The sequence below is a fragment of the Lissotriton vulgaris genome, chromosome 7, assembly GCF_964263255.1.
Source record: "Lissotriton vulgaris chromosome 7, aLisVul1.2, whole genome shotgun sequence".
NCBI classification, from domain to species: Eukaryota; Metazoa; Chordata; class Amphibia; order Caudata; family Salamandridae; genus Lissotriton; species Lissotriton vulgaris.
The window spans coordinates 734,378,838-734,396,163 of record NC_141695.1 but is presented as its reverse complement, the minus strand read 5'-3'; the positions used below and the strand labels follow the sequence as shown (position 1 = coordinate 734,396,163).

General features: G+C 39.8%; 1 protein-coding gene across 2 annotated transcripts in view; it reads right to left on the bottom strand.

Annotated features, from left to right (window-relative positions):
- Positions 1–17,326, bottom strand: part of KCNJ16 (potassium inwardly rectifying channel subfamily J member 16) — a 446,439-nt gene that overhangs the window by 340,584 nt on the left and 88,529 nt on the right. The gene's annotated exons all lie outside the window — the stretch shown is intronic.

Below are 17,326 nucleotides of genomic sequence, written 5' to 3'. Positions count from 1 at the left end.
TGCACAGATATACATGAAAAAATAGTTCCTTAATGTCCGCAATGGAAGGATACAACCCGGTCCATTAAAATTATGATAATGAAGGTACGCATCAGGGTGGGCTAGCGTTTTCAAAATACTGAAAAATAATATAGTTTATAATACATGTGTAGAATTAACGCGTAGGCCTTAATGCAAAAAAAACAATTTTAATGTGAAAATTGTAGTAGGCAACCATATTTACTTGTACTAGGCCTCAAATGATTAAAGCAACACTGCAAAACAAGTTGACGTTACTAGAAATGCTAATGTGATTAAAATGTTTATTTCTTCACCTTTCCGTGATCATATTTTTCATAATAAATATTAGTTGCATAAATGTTTTCATTTATTTCCATAGAGTGCTTCTGTTTACACAAAGATTACTGTTAACAAATGATTAGAAATTAGTCTTTTAAAGGGGCAGTAAAGAGTTCATATGTGAAGATGCCACAATCTTAAACAGAATAAATGGTTGCTTGCTAAATGTTTCTCTTATTGTTATATTGATGTTTTAATTTTTACAAAGACCTTTGTTAAACAAATGAATAAACTTAATATATTGAAAGGTTAGAAATGTAGTTTATACGTAGGAAAGTAGACCTGAATGGGAGAATTACCTACAAAGTTAGAATTGATATATCGCAAATTTGAAATTCTGTGGATGATTGTTTTTCTGTGAAAAGACTAGGAGTGGTCCTGTACCCATGAGATCATCGCAAGATGATTGGCTGGCTGGCGAAGGAAGAAGACCACAAGAGGCAACATTGATAAAATGTGCTATCTATAATAGACTGTGTTCCTAGAGTAGAGTAGAGTATGCACTTTACCACCCACCTGGCAATAATGCTACTTTCATAGAACAGCTAATGGAGATCATCACGGCTAACTCTAACAGTCACACTAATAACATATTCCTAGGCGACTTCAATTTACACTGGGATGACAATAATGACAAACAGATCAACGCATTGAAAGACTTTCTGACAGATCTAAACCTTGCTCAAGCATGTACACAGTCAACCCACTCGCAAGGGGCAACTTTAGATTGGGTAATATCAAGGAGTAAAGATATTTCAGTCCAATCAATTGTTCCTTGTGATTGGTCAGATCACTATGCCATAACCTTCCTGATACCCACAATAATTAAGAGCAAAACCGCGCAGCCTGTCAAACTGAAAAAGTGGTCCCGGGACATTAAAGAACCTAATTTGGAACTGCTTTTAGCAAGATGTGAGAAGGAACTAAATCAGCCTAACAACTTGCTGAAAGCTAACGAACTCACTGAACACTGCACAAAGTCAATGAAATATTGTCAACTCCACCAAACTAAAAAGAATAGCTGAGAAGGATAAAAATCCATGGTTTAATGAGACACTGAATGAAGATAGCCGTAAATTGAGACTAGCAGAAAGAAGATAGAGACAGCACCCATCATCCCCCCAGCTTAAAAAACTCAGAAAGATCAGAAACCAGTACAACAAAACAGTACTCAATTCTAAGAAGGAATTCTTTAGATTGGAACTAGACAACGCCAAAAACTGACAGCGGAAACCATTCACAATGTTAATGCAACAATCAAATAAGTTGGCCAAATCTGCTAAAACTCAACTGAGCTGCGAAGAATTCTCTACATTCTTTACTGACAAGGCCAACACGCTAGAAAGAGAGCTCAGGTTGGAAGCCAACAACCTACCTAGACAACTACCAACTCCAAACAATGATACCACAACAAACGATCATAATAGATTGAAAAACAATGCACAATGGGCAACCTTCAAGCTACATGACCAGAATACCATAGACAAAACTCTATCGGATAACAAACCTAACAAACACTACAATGAGCTCCTCCCATCTAAATGCTTGAAAAGAATCAATCATATCATCATCCCAGTATGGACAAAGATAATAAATGCCTCACTTTCTCAAGGGATCCTACCAGAATGCCTAAAAACAGGTCAAGTCCTCCCCATCATCAAAAAACCTACAGCGGACCTGCCAGAGTCGAATAACTTTCGCCCAGTAACCAATATTCCAATAGTTGCCAAACTAATCGAGAAATGTGTACAAAATCAACTGAGCAACCACATCGCCAATTTCAAGCCGGTGGATGACTGCCAATCCGGATTCAGACCAGGCCGCAGTATGGAATCAGTAATTCTACAAGTAGTGGATGATGCGCTGCAGGCCTTAGACCACAATCAAAATGCCTATTTGTACTTCTTGACCTGTCATCTGCCTTTGACACGGTAAACCATGAAATATTGCTAGCCAGGCTTCAAGGCAGGATGGTACTATCTGGAATTGTTCTGAAATGGTTAGATGCATTCCTCCAGAACAGAACTCAAAGATTCCTAGTCAACCAGACGCTTTCCCCATCATGCCCAAATTCAATCGGAGCCCCTCAATGTTCAACACTATCCCCATCACTATTCAACCAATATGTCGAACCCCTCTCAGAAATTCCCCGAGAACCATGCATATCTTATCACATGTACGCTGATGACACTCAGATCTACATCAAGATAACGTCAATGGATGACATAAAGGAAATGAATGAGGCCTTAAAAATGTCATTACACTGGCTAACTAGTAATCATCTGAAACTAAAAGCAAAAAAAACAGAATTCCTTTTAATATCACCACCGAAGAAACCCACAGAAGTGAAAGAAAGGACCAAAATGATCACAGCACTAAACTGCACCCCTACACTAGTAGAATCCGCAAAATCACTGGGAATCACGCTTGATAAGAACCTAGACATGAAAACACACATCAAAACAATGACAAAAAGTGCCTGGTTTCACCTGAACTATATTAGAAAAATGAAACCATTCATCAATATAGCCGTCCTCAAACTAGCAGTCCAGTCCTTAGTTATTTCAAGGATTGAATATGGATGTACAACTCTAGCAGGTCTTTCAAAAATTTCCACAGCTCCACTAAAAGAATGTCTAAATGCGGCAGCAAGGCTCATTACTGGATCCAGAAAATATGACCATATCTCCCCTCACTTGAAAGCATTAAACTGGTTACCTTACGAAGCCAGAATTCAATTCAAACTGGCATGTACTACACACAAAGCGCTCCACTACAAAACTCCAAGGTACCTAGCTCAGAAAATAGACTTTCAGGGGGAAGCAGACCAGCTAGGAGTGCCAAAGAACTGCTGCTGAAACCCCCCATCTTTCGGAAGAAGAAAACCTATGACAGAGCTTTCTCCGGAGCAGCCCCCAGAATCTGTAACTCACTTCCTCCAAACATTAGAACATTTCCAAACATAGCAACATTCAAGAAGGAAGAAAGAGCTTCCTAATGAGCAAGTTCCTTCCATAAGGCTAGACTGCTCTTTAGCATTTTAATAACAAACGTCGATCACAAACCGGTCCTGTTGTAGAACTCACAGAAAGCACTTCAGAACATTGTATACAGAAATACTGTTACTTTTGCTGAAACGGATAAGATTGTCTTGTACAGGAATATTATATATAGTAATGCTGCTGTTTTTGCTGAAACTGATAAGAAAATCTTGTACAGGAATTTTATATAGTCAATCGCACTGTATCACAAATGTTCTATATGTAACTGTGAAGCGCTCTGATACTCAAGGGTCAAGTCCGCGCTATATAAAACGCTATAAATAAAATAAATAAATAAGGTTAACACACACACTTGTCCAGACCCATTTACCAAAACCCAGACCTGAACCAAGTTGCCCCTAGAATACTGAGTTTCTTATACCTCTCTTTATGAGCAGTTCTGCTTTTATTTATATTTTGAATCATATAGCTGATATTTAATACTAAAGCTTTTTGCTCAATTCCTTCACTCTCTCAAACTGGAACTCTTTTTGGGTTCTGACTGACACCATTTTCTGACCATTCCTACAATAGAGATTCTTTCCTTTATGGAACACAGTTTAATACATGTATTCTATGATCTGATGAACTAATATTGAATTTTAATTTCTGTTCATATATTAATATTAATACAAAATAAAAATTAATAAAGCACATGGTTACTCCACATGGAGCCGCCCTGCACTAGAATTGCAGCACAAAGGAAGCCAGGAGGAAAAGACAAATTACTGAGTATTCTTTAAGGAGATGAAAACTAAATCGAAAACTCAGGAAGGTTAGTCTAAAACACACTCTTTCAAAAAATTGTTTCTGAGTATTCCCGTCTCAGATATGGCAGCACAATGTTGGACTAAGAATCTGAAAAAGCACCGCCCTTCTGAGAACTGAGGCAAACACTGCCACAGAGAAGAAGGATTGTTGAGCTAACTGAATTGTGCGATTTTGCAGAAAGGAAGCTACCTATCTCAAGGATGTGTAACCGACACCACAACTCCATAGATGTTATAACGGAAAGCCATGGGAGATGGTGTCGAAGGCTGTACTGAAGTCCAGCATTAATAGTGCCGCTGAATTTGTCACTGTCAGCATGAAGTCTGAGGGATTCAGAGGCCAATAGCAGAGACGATTCCTTGCTAAAATGAGAACGGAACCCTGATTGGGTCTGATGTAGAAGATCCTTGGTCCCTATAAAGTTTATCCGCCTCTTAACACATTTCTTGGCCACTTTCGAAAAGAAAGGAAGTAGGAAAATAGGCATATAATTTTCGTCAAATGCTGGATCCAGAGTAGATTTTTTAAGAAGTGGCTTGACAATAACATGTTTGCATCTAGAAAGTATCTGATTCAGTGAAGGTGAGTTGTTAATCAGGTCACATATTTCCTGGGATTGGCATCCATACCAAGGGCTAGAATCCTCAATGGGGCTGGGTTGGCTGGTCAACGTGATTTCAACTTAGTTCAAAAATCCTGTAACCCATCTTGAGACAGAGTGTTAAAATGTTAAAGCCTCTCCTTAGAATCAGATGGGCTAAACCATGCTTCAAGGCATGGAGTATCCCTAGCTGCCTCAGTGAAAGTGTCATAACTTTTGGACACCTTATTGGAGAAGAAGTAAGCAAACGAGTTGGAGCTCTTAACTGATGGGCCAATATGAGAGGAAATGTGCTCCTTGGAGGACAGAGGTTTCACAATTGATACAAATTGACTTATCTTAATAAAGATAATTTACTAAAAGATTTAAATAATAAAACACTTTAACTCAAAACAAACTATCTTCATTGAATGAACATGTATTAGTGATTGTGATTATAATTTGTGTAATGAACCAATCCTGATCTTCTCTAAAACACCAGCAAAGACCCATAACAACAGTGAGCCATGGGGGTTGGCCTTGATGCTGGTAAATTGAGACTTTTAATTAAAAACAATTTCTGCCTCTCCATCCGGGCCTGGGAAAAAAAAGAGCTTGAAAATGAGATAGACAACAAATCTTTACAATCACAAGTGAGGCAATGACCCAAAGCCCACTCTGTGTATTGTACACAATATGCCTTTGATAGCAGACAGTCTAAACTGTCTGTAAACAAAACCTAAAAGAGGATGGTATTAAAGTCAAGAGAGCTTCAGTTTAACCTGCCTTTTCTATGAAATTAAAATAAAACCATGAAATCACTTACAAGAAGCTGTAAAGATGGAAGAGCGAGTGTGGAAAGTAGGAATCATACAGGGGAGGAAGGGTGGGAGGAAAGGAGATACAAGTGTGTGGCAGGAAAAGAGGATTGCACTGGGGAAGCATTGGTGAGGGAGCAGAAATGAGAAACAAAAGATGAACTTAGGGTGACACTTGGGAGGGAGGTAACCTGGAAGGTAAGAAAATAAATTAATGGATGGTCTGTGGTTGGGAGTGATGGAGAATGCGGATGAGGGTTTGGTGTATTGTATTGTGGTATACTTATAGAGCGCAGCCTGTCACCACCAAGGGCATCCTGGCGCTTTGAACCCTGATCCAACAACAGCTTCAGCAGCTAGCCTGTTGGTGTAGTGTATGTGCATGGAACATTTATTTTTAGATATATTAGTGTATCACAGGTGTATTTCTATCAATCATTTTTGATAAATCTGACATAGGATTCAATTCCATACTGGAAACAAAAAACCCTTTAGACACCAGCTCTCAATCAGAAACACTTCACAACTTCTGCAAAGTGGTCACTTGAACAGGGCTGCAGTCTATAAATGGTGCCCATGGGTAGTTAATAATTCTTGGTCTGTCTAATTGAGCCTCTTTGGGCCAACTGTTATTTCCATATGATAAACTCAACTGGTGTAAGCAGATTTTTTTAAATGTCATATTCTTTCTTTTCATATTTTGGAAGAAGAGGGAATGGATGGAAATCTTCTATGCTTACTAACAGTTCAATGTCCACAAAAGATATTTTATAAAGAAAAGATAACTGCACCAGTGTAATACAATTAATCTCATTTATGAATAAGGAACATGGTTTTCTGCAGTAAGCACTCAATACATAAGTAATAGACTTGTGTATTATACATCCCATGGGAGGACATTTATCATAATTTTTAATGTCTACACCTTGGAATAGGGTAAACACAAGGTATCACGGTATTATCTACATTCCTAAGTGCAAAAAAAAAGAATTGCATGGCAATGTCACACCTGGTAAATACCACACCCTATGATATCTGTATTATTTCAGAGCCTCATTTATGAGGCCCCTTGCGCCATTGGAACGTCACTTTTTGTGAAGTTCCGTGGTGCATCTATCTATCTATCTATCTATCTATCTATCTATCTATCTATCTATCTATCTATCTATCTATCTATCTATCTATCTATCTATCTATCTATCTATCTATCTATCTATCTATCTATCTATCTATCTATCTATCTATCTATCTATCTATCTATCTATCTATCTATCTTTCTGTCTATATATTTGTGTGTGTATATATATAATGTGTGGGTATATGTATATATATATACAAACACACACACACACACATATATATATATATATATATATAACAATATATATATATAAGTAGATAGATAGATAGATAGATAGATAGATAGATAGATAGATAGATAGATAGATAGATAGATAGATAGATAGATAGATAGATAGATAGATAGATAGATATAGATAGATAGATATATATATTACCTACTGGCGATTGCAAGTAGGTAGTTAAATTTAGTATCAAGTTTCCATAGAAAAAGAGTTTTTTGATTTGTCAATATCTTTGGCGCCGTTTGACGAATCTTTCGTGACATTTACAAAACTAATGGGGTGCTCCAGTCAGCTCCTGTCTTGAAAGTTTTGGGGTGATTCGTCAAGCGGGGGCCAAGAAAAAAGGCGGGTCCCAAAACGTCTTTTCGCCATGTCAATTTCCTTGGAACAGGCTACAGTCCGAACTGCGGAACGGAATTACACCAAATTTGCAGAAAGGTAGCTCTTGGTTCAGATAGCGCACTTTTTTTTAAATGGTGTAAATCCATTCAACAGTTCCGGAAATATTCATATTTAAAATAAAGTTATATATCTGCTGACCGCAGTGGATTCATGAACCCTCCAAAGCACGAGCTTGATTCTGATTGGCTGGCAACACTTCAAACCAGAAACTGTTGGTAGCTATCTTGTGGCCGAAAAAAAATAAAAAAAGCAAAGCACGGGCTCCTGCGCTTTGGTTTAATAAGCCTCCGGGTGGGCCAGGTCCTGGGAGCAATGTGCATAATATATGCGGGTGCATCGGCCCCCACAGCCCCGGGGACCTCCACCTCCGCGGGGCTTTATTAATTATGCATGGGGGAACAGTGCAATCCCGCAGCCCCAGGGACCACCACCTCCATTGGGCTTTATTATTTATGAGTGGGAGGGCCTGGCAGGTCCCCCCAAGCCCTTTTACCGCCACCTCTCTGGGGCTTTGTTCAATTATGGGCTGTGGGCCTTGTGGGACCCTCAAGCACCAGGGACCGCCACCTCTCCGGGGCTTTGTGTAATTATGGGCGGGTGCAACTTGTGGGCCCCCCAAGCTCTGGGGGAACCACCACCTCACTGGGGCTATTAATAATAATACATGTGGGGGGACCGCCACCTCCCCGGTGAACTAAATATTGAAATATGGGGGCTGTTGCAGACCCTGTCCCTGGGTGACACACCTCCCCGCGGCTATCTTCATGTTGGTATGGGGAACTCTGTGATGCCATCAGTGACGTCACTGACCATGTCATGAGTGATATAATATGTGACATCATCATCAGTGCATTACGGTCGCTCAAGTTATAATTAGCTCAACCAACTATAATAGGCGAATTTCTTTGGTTTTATATGTGTCAAATGTTCAACTAACTATAACGTCCCTGAAACCTTTGGGTTTTTGTAAGGATGCAGGAAACAAGTTAAAATTGAGAAGCTTTATTCAGCAGCACAGCATCATACATAGAGCTTCAGAGTCCAGATGCAACTGACTCAAAGATGCAGAATGCATCACCAGGAAAGTTCTGAGAACTAGAACATGAAGGACACAGGTCTCATGCCATTAAAGGGGAAGGAATATAAAGGAAGAAATATAATGCAGGATGTAACACATCTCCCCCACAAAATGGAAAAACAAAAGGAAATTAAAATACATAGATCTGAAAAGAAACAAAAGGCAACATATTATACATAGTCCCGTAAAGACATGGGTCTCCTCCGAATTCGGGAATCCTCTTTGATTCTAGAAGCAATAGTATCAGGAGAAGACCTAGAAAACTGATCTGGTACAGAATTGGAACAACTCGGAGAATGAGAATAAGTATTGGCACCATGCTGGATAGGACACTTTGCAACCTTGCTTACATTCCAGACTTTTCCATCTTGCGTGATAACAGAGTTATTAAAAACATTCTTAAGCTGAATGGGTCTACCATACTTGCTCATGCCCTTGCTAATAAAAGACGGTTTCAGAATCTTGACCCAATCTCCAACAGCCAAACCATGCTCTCTTGCCTTCCACCTCTTGTTATACCACACAGCAGATTTATTCTTTTTACAAGAAACTCTGTCCGCAATAACCTTAACATCCACAACATCCTCACAAAAACCCTTACACTTCTCCTTGAACCACCAAGGACAAATAACAGAAGCTGGATCTCTTCCCTTAAGTAATTTGAATGGACTAACTTCAGTAGTAGTGTGAGGAGTTATGCGGTAATTCCAAAGTTTCTCTCTGAGTACATTCAACCAATTACCCTTTTCCTTAATGGCATCAACAACAAAGTTCTTTAACACACGGTTGAATCGCTCGACTTGACTGTTTTCATGCGGTTCATAGAGAGAAGTTCTAACATGTTTGATATTACAAGACTGTAAAAATGACTGCATCTCTGACGAGACCAATTGAACTCCGTTGGCTGACACCAAAACAGAAGGGCAACCTTCTCTAGAAAATACTTCCTGAAAGAACAAAATGATGACCTCAGAAGTGACTTTGGACACAAATTTTACTTCTGGCCATTTTGAATGGTAATCGATAATTACAAGAGCAAAACGAGAAGACTCAGGTAGAATATTAAACGGACCAGAAATGTCAAAAGCAATTTTATTCCACGGAATTTCAGGCCACACCACCGATTTAAGGGGTGGAACAAAGGCCTTTAACATCTTGTCTTTGTCACAACACTCACTACATTCTCTAACCACACAATCTACAAACCTGTCCAGACCTGGCCACCAAAAGTTCAACCTAATAAGACGCTTCATGACAGAAATTCCAGGATGGGTTTTATGCGCCAACTTAAGTATTAAATCCTGAACCCCAACTGGTGGAACACACTTGTCACCTTTAAAGACTAAATTGCCTTCACAGAACAATTCATCAGCAACATTAAAAATTGCCACAATATCCTCTCTGATATTGGCTTTGCTGGGCCAACCTTCCAAAAGGTATTTCCTTAAAGTAATTAACTTATCATCCTTTTCCTGACATTTGATCCAAAATTGTTCGGTAATATCTTGATACTGAGTATCAACAACATCTTGCAAACTATAAACAAAATCAACATCTTTAAACCCAATAGCGCTATCAACCAAACTAAGACAAGGAAGACGTGATAGACAATCAGCTGTGACATTTTTCTTTCCGGGTATATATTCCACCGTAAAGCTATATTCCTGCAGTTTTGAAGTCAAACGTGCAATCCTCGCTGTAGAATTCCAACCTCCTCCAACTGAAAGAATATGAACCAAAGGCTTGTGATCAGTTCTCAAAATGAGCTTAATTCCCCAAATGTAGATCTTATAATGCTCAATGGCCCACACACATGACAGTCGCTCTTGTTCAATAACTGCATACCTGCGCTCTGTTTCACTCAGCGTCCTGGGGGAAAAAGCAACATTCCACTCTGATACACCATCTGTCTGAGACAGCACACACCCCAATCCGTATAAACTTGCATCCGTAGTAATGATACATTTTTTCCCCATCCTAAAAGGTCTTAGAGTAGGTGAATTGACAATATCCTTTTTGATGTCAGTGAAAGCCTTTTCTTGCTCTGTGTCCTAAACAAACTCATTCTTTTGCCTCAAAAGTTTCCTCAAAGGCTCCATTTTAGTAGCAAAATTAGCAACAAATTTGCTGTAATACTCGCACATGCCCGAAAAAGACAGAAGCTGTTCCTTAGTACTAGGAGCTGGGGCATTAAGAATGGCTTCAACATTGGATTTCTTTGGAACCAAACCTTCCCCTGAAAGGATATGCCCCAAATACTCCACTGATTTCCTAAACAAATTTCATTTATGTGCTTTAAGGGTGAGACCATAGTTTTGCAATCTAGAACATACTTCATCAAGATGGACAGAATGATCCAAATCATTTTTAGAAAAAATCAGAATGTCATCTTGAAAGCACTTAACAAAAGAATCAAGATCTCTAAAAATCTGAAACATTACCCGCTGGAAAACAGAAGCGGCAGAAGCCAACCCAAACGGCATTCTTCTGTACTGGAAGAGACCCATAGGTGTAATAAAGGCAGTGAATGTTTTAGATTCTTCCGTTAGCTCTATTTGATGGTACGCTGACCGAAGGTCCAAAGTAGAAAAGATCTGCGCACCATCAAAAAGAGAAACCAATTCATTGATATTGGGAAGCGGATGACAATCTATAACAATATTTGAATTAAGAGCTCTCAAATCAATACAGACTCTCAACTTTTGAACAGGTTTTCGTATGAGAACTATGGGTGAAACCCATTCAGATGACTCTATGGGTTCGATGATATCATCCTTCAATAGGTTATCCAGCATATCTTTTAATTCAGACCTAACATTCAGAGGTACACCTCTTAATTTTTGCTTAACAGGAATGGCCCCATCTTTTAACACTATTTTGTGTGCAAAGCCTTTCAACTTTCCTAGTTGATCACAAAAGACTTTATCACATTTTTTACTCCACAATGAGGTAACATCCTCTCCCCCATCACTAATGGTATTAACCATCTCCTGGTCACTACAAAGTTCAATGGGATCCTTAGCTCGTGGATTCAATTTGATACCAAGTTCCCATTTATCCTGCCATCCGAGAACATTTACACCCTTGATAGCAATATATAGTTTGATGTAAGCCATCCTACCTCTGAAAGTTAAAGGAACATTCAAAAATCCTTCAATAGAAATATTGCTCCCATTAAAACTTTCAGCTAAAATATCAGATGGTTGTAATTTAGAAAAATCACATACATCCAGTAACTTCTCATCAAAATATTGCTTTGTAATAATGGTCCATGGGGACCCAGAATCTACCATCAATTCAACATCAATTCCAAAAATGTCAAACATGCACTTAGGTGATTTCCTACTAGTCAAAACAACAGTACCACTTTGTATGATGGAAACAACATAGCCTCTAGTAACTTCCTGTGATGTGGTTTCAGAATTGTTAACAGAAGACACTTTAGCAGGAGTAGGATAATTAGAAATAGAACGTGATTGTCCCGCTCGCCCTTGTGTATTAAAACGTCTTTCTCTGCAGACATTGCCAAAGTGTCCCATTCTACCACACACATTACAAGTTCTATTCAGGGCAGGACAACCTTGGAAAGAGGCAATGTGCGACTTGTTGCCACACCTAAAACAAGGCACCGAATTGCTGTTAAAATCAGGTTTCTTGTAATTACCACTTGACACATTTTTTGTACCCACATGTGTAGTAGTAAAAAATGTTCCTTCATTTTTGGGCTTAACTAAGCATACTTCTTCCTCAACGGTAGTTTTTCTGCTATTAGTACTCTGTTTCTCTACAATATTCATCCACTTTTCAGACATCTCTGTAGACTTAGCAATAGCAATACTTTCTTCCAAACTTGGATCACCTAAACACCATAATTTATCTTGGACCTTCTTATTCTTAACGTGAACAATGATTTGGTCACGTATCATTTCATCAGCCATAGTACCGAAGTTACAATGTAAAGTTAATGCTCTCAAAGAAGTGAGAAAATCATCGAATGATTCATCCTGTTTCTGCGCCCTGGTATAAAATTTAAAACGATTAAGAGCAATATTGGCAGTAGGTTTAAACCTTTTTTCCAGTCTAGCAAGAGCTTCAGAATAAACATTAAGGTTATCACCACTTCCAGAAGGAGCAGAAACTTGAGGCAAAGTTCTAAAAATGTCCTGCCCTTCTGACCCTAAGCAATGCAACAATATACTTTTTTTTCTCTCTGCACCCATTCGTTCTCCATCTATGGCCCTCATATAATTGAAGAATTCCTCCTTCCATCTTGCCCAAGGTAAAGGAGGGTCACCTTTGATTTGTAAAAATTTTGCAGGAGGATCAAATTGCATTTTAAAATTACAAGAAAAAGAAACAGTATAAATATACAATTAATATAACACATTTTTCTAAAATGCACTGTAAAATGTACACCAGCTGTAAGAAGAAATAAAATAAGAAAAATATTGGGATGGTAAACGTGCTGAAATGTAGAATATTAAAGTATATATAGCATTGAAAAGAATTACTGAAGAAGTGACTGTGTTAACAATCGCGAAATAGTAAGTTCCTTCCTGTAGCTGCAAAAGAATAAAGTACCTTCGTGGATTTGAGTAGACCAAATGTTATAAAACGGAGAAAATGTGAAAGCGCTGGTGATTAAACCAAATTGTTCAACAAATAAGAGAACAAAACGGCATCTTCGTGATCGTGTGGTCGTTGCCAGCTAACAGGATGCCACAGAAACAAAATGGAGGCACGTTGCACGTAGCGTCGGTACGTGTGACGTCACGAAACGCTGCGTGTTACAGTACGTGTGAGACGCTTCGAATCGGTTGCTAAGAGACAACTGGCGATGACGTCTGAAAGCACACGCGTTGACGTTTGACAAGCCGAGTCGAACACTTCCTTCGGTAACCAGGCAGCAGACGGCAACACGTAGAACAATACCTCCGGTAACCAGGCAAATAGGAATCTTCGGCAGGATCGCTGGCAGCAGGTACACGATTGAAAGATGCACAAGTAGAAATCTCACTTGAATTGAAGAATTAAAACCGCAAATTTTCTCAAACAGTGAGATAAAAAGAGGAATAAATCCAGAAAGCCACAGCTCGAAGAAAATATTTTCCCAAGGAAAAATAAAGGCAGAATATTCATAAAAAGGTCCAAATAAATCCCAGATAAAAAAAATTGGGTTCACTCCGCTCCTGTGCTGTAGATGGCTGGAGTCCTCGTCGCCAAAATTTGTAAGGATGCAGGAAACAAGTTAAAATTGAGAAGCTTTATTCAGCAGCACAGCATCATACATAGAGCTTCAGAGTCCAGATGCAACTGACTCAAAGATGCAGAATGCATCACCAGGAAAGTTCTGAGAACTAGAGCATGAAGGACACAGGTCTCATGCCATTAAAGGGGAAGGAATATAAAGGAAGAAATATAATGCAGGATGTAACAGTTGTTTAGTGAATTTAAAAGGTTTCTTAAATGCTAATTCCTAACTATAACCCACCTGAAACCTATGGTTTTTTCAGTGAATTTCAAAGTTTTTTAAAATGTTAATTTCATATTTGAATGTTTCTAAAACCTATATTTTTTCAATATAAAAAAAATATTTTGGAACTCTATTATATTGTAATGTTTTATATCTTTTCCGGGGAAAACTGCACTCCCATACCAGTACCGTACCAAGCTCCATCACCAAGCAAATCCTATTCGCCATGTTTCTAAACTCGTAAATGATGCGCATTTAGTATGCAATGACTTCGTGGCACCGCATCCCGCGTAACATCATATACGCATGAAGTCATCCCAGCTGCTACTTTGGTATTCGACGGGTACACAGTACCAAGGCACACGTTACGTTATGTACGTATTGGGTTGCACCTGCTGTGCGTTGCGAATGCGACAAGTACACGCTGCCAGGCCCTGTGTTACTTCACAGACATATACTGTTGTGCCAGGTACGCCATTCCTTCATTTTTATTTGTCTCAAAAGTATATCTAAATAACTTTAACCCCTTCGATGCTCATGACCACGGTTGAGCTGTGCTTATGACGAGCTGAGCTCATCATGAACAATGGGAAAGCCTACAAAGCAGCACAGGAGGGTAAAACCATCAGCAGCGATGGTGTTAAACAGTATATGAGAACAAGCAATATTATATAATGTTTTAAACATTTATATATTTCTAACTGTAATAAACTTGTATTATGATAAATATAGTTTGTCCAAATCGCGTTGGGTACTGCCTCCTTGCGCGCTCGGTGCACGATTGACTTGTGACCTTAAAAAAAAGCATTTCATTGCTTCATAACATTTCCCATTGTAACAGTTGTACCACCCCACCCATTTTACGCATTCTTTCTACAGCGTTTGATGAGAGACACCTCTTCTGCTTAGAGAGCTTTTTTGAAAAGTTTTTTGCTGTGTACACATATCTTATACTACACACAACATGTAACGATCATCTTGATCAATATTCATGGTCTGTACATTAGCCTTCCACGTGTGATCTCTATGCATCTCAAACGATGCATCAAAAAACAAATATTTGTTACATGATGCCCTGCTGTGTGTGTGCACATTATTGTGCTCCCTTTTGGCCTGGGTATTCATGGCTCTAAGAAGTATCAAGAGCCACGAGCAGAGAGCACATCCTAGATCACGTGTGACAAACAGTAAACAGCAATGTGTAGAGTTCTTTTGCTGTACACTCTGTTGACAGGCTTTACCAATATACTAGTGTTGTATATGTGAGACTTTCAGATTAACATTTGACATGTATTCCTTGACTGTAATGAGCATTATCACTGTGTATGAAATAGCCTCACTGCTGATCCTCCCTCCATCCGAGCACATTCATATGTGTACGCTTCGCGATAGCAACACTTTCAATAATACCGCACACCATTGACATACGTGTCTGTGCATATCCACAACCTTGACAACATGTGATGTTCACCATTCAATCTTTTCAAACACCATCTCATTAGCGCTAGTTGCCGCCCTCCCGACACATGCTACACTAATGTAAATTGCTCACTCTGCGAGGTCAAAACACACATAAGTACACTTCCTGCCAGGCAGGAACTGAACAACGCCTAGGTCCCCGGAATAATTATTCGCACCACTACGCTGGCCTGGCGTACGCAAGCCCAGTCCACTTTGCGTATGTATAAATAAGATAACCACAACGACACACGTCCCTCTTCTTCCACACTGCCTCAGATAATATGGCCGCATCCACCACCCATATCACAATGCGCAATTAAAAAAAAGGGATCCATGATCCATCCTGGCAATCAACACGGGCTCTAAATTGTGAGCCCTACTGCCCATCATCATTGAAAGGGATCCATGAGGTGTACACTATCCTGCAATCAATACTCCATCAAATTGTGAATACTGCTGCATGTAGTTTTTTCTCACACAACAATGACAGCAGGTAAGCAGAGCAGCCTGGGTGCACAGGGTCTCCGATTGAACGCGGTGCGGCTGGGGGGTGGGGTACATCACCCTGGCTGCGCAGGTGTGAACAAACAATGTTGCCGTTCTTAATGATGTAATCTCTGACCTGGTTCAGTCTTATCTCTGTCTCATTTTAAAGACCTGCTGGACCATACTGTAGGCCTGAGCCAGCGAGCATCGCTACCCTGCAGACACCTGTTGAGTGCGGTGCTGCAGAAGGGGTGGGGTGCATCACCCTGAGTGTGCACGTGCGAAAAAGCGATTTTTCCATGCGTAATTATGTGATCTCTGACCTCATTCAGTCACATCTGTCTCATTTTAAGGACCTGCTGGACCATACTGTAGGACTGAGCCAGCGGGCAGCGCTGCCCTACAGACAAGTGGTGTGGGCTTTTAGGGCACTGTAGTGAGCTTGTTACTAAGTGTACATGCACACAGCCTTCCGCCACTGCATTACACGTGCACATTATGCTTCAAGCATGCACTCTGTTCCTTTCTATATCAACATTCGTATAACATATTATTATTTAACCTTGTGAATCCTTGAGCACTCCAACTCCTCTTTGAACCACAATTACCATTAACAGTTGGTAGATCGTACTTCAAAAACGAAGGAAGCACTCAACTCCTGTTTTCTATCAAGCTTGAAATAAACCTTCATTTACCTCCAGATGTGTCCACCTTTAAATTATTTCTCCCTTTTCAGACATTCAATTGATTAGCTCAAGTATGGCGGAAAGGGAGCTCTTACCGCAAATATGCCCTGGGCATTCTGACGCCTTCCATCGTGGTATCAAGACACCGTCCCCGACCAGAGACCTGGTCTCCTACAGTACAAACCTACCCCGGGCGGTGGCAGGTGAGCAGTGAAGCCTCGGTGTACAGGACCTACAATTGAGCACAGTGCAGGGGAAGGGGCTGGGGTGCAGCACCCTGGGTGCACAGGTGCAGGCAAGCAATTTCCCTGTAGCTAATAATGTAGCTCCTGTGAGTTTTAAGAGGGACTCATTTGTTTTCTATTTGTTCTGTTATTGTGGTTCTGACATTTTCTTAACCCACAGAGTTTGCAATACTCCGCTTTTTGCGAAAGACTAGATTAGTGCAGTTTTATAATTTGTAGTTGTTGTCATTGTTATTTGACACACCGTCAATTTCTGAATGGTTGGGTTGAAATTGTTGTCTCATGAGTTTTGAGGACACATTAAATTCAGACCAATCGATGAAATTTTCTGAGTAGGATACTGATGACACACGAAATTTGAGACGCAGTGGCCCTTAGAATCGCATATTGGCTGGACTGATACCTTGTGCCTACTAAGGTAATGCGACTACGGATAGAAAACACTTACTATGACTAGCTCACTATACAGGTGTTTCCCTTGTTTGGGTGATGGGACATACCAATAACATTTGGTGTAACACTGTTTCTATTGGGGACAGTTTTCTCTAATTACTGAAATTTTCCTTCCCTACAGGTACACGA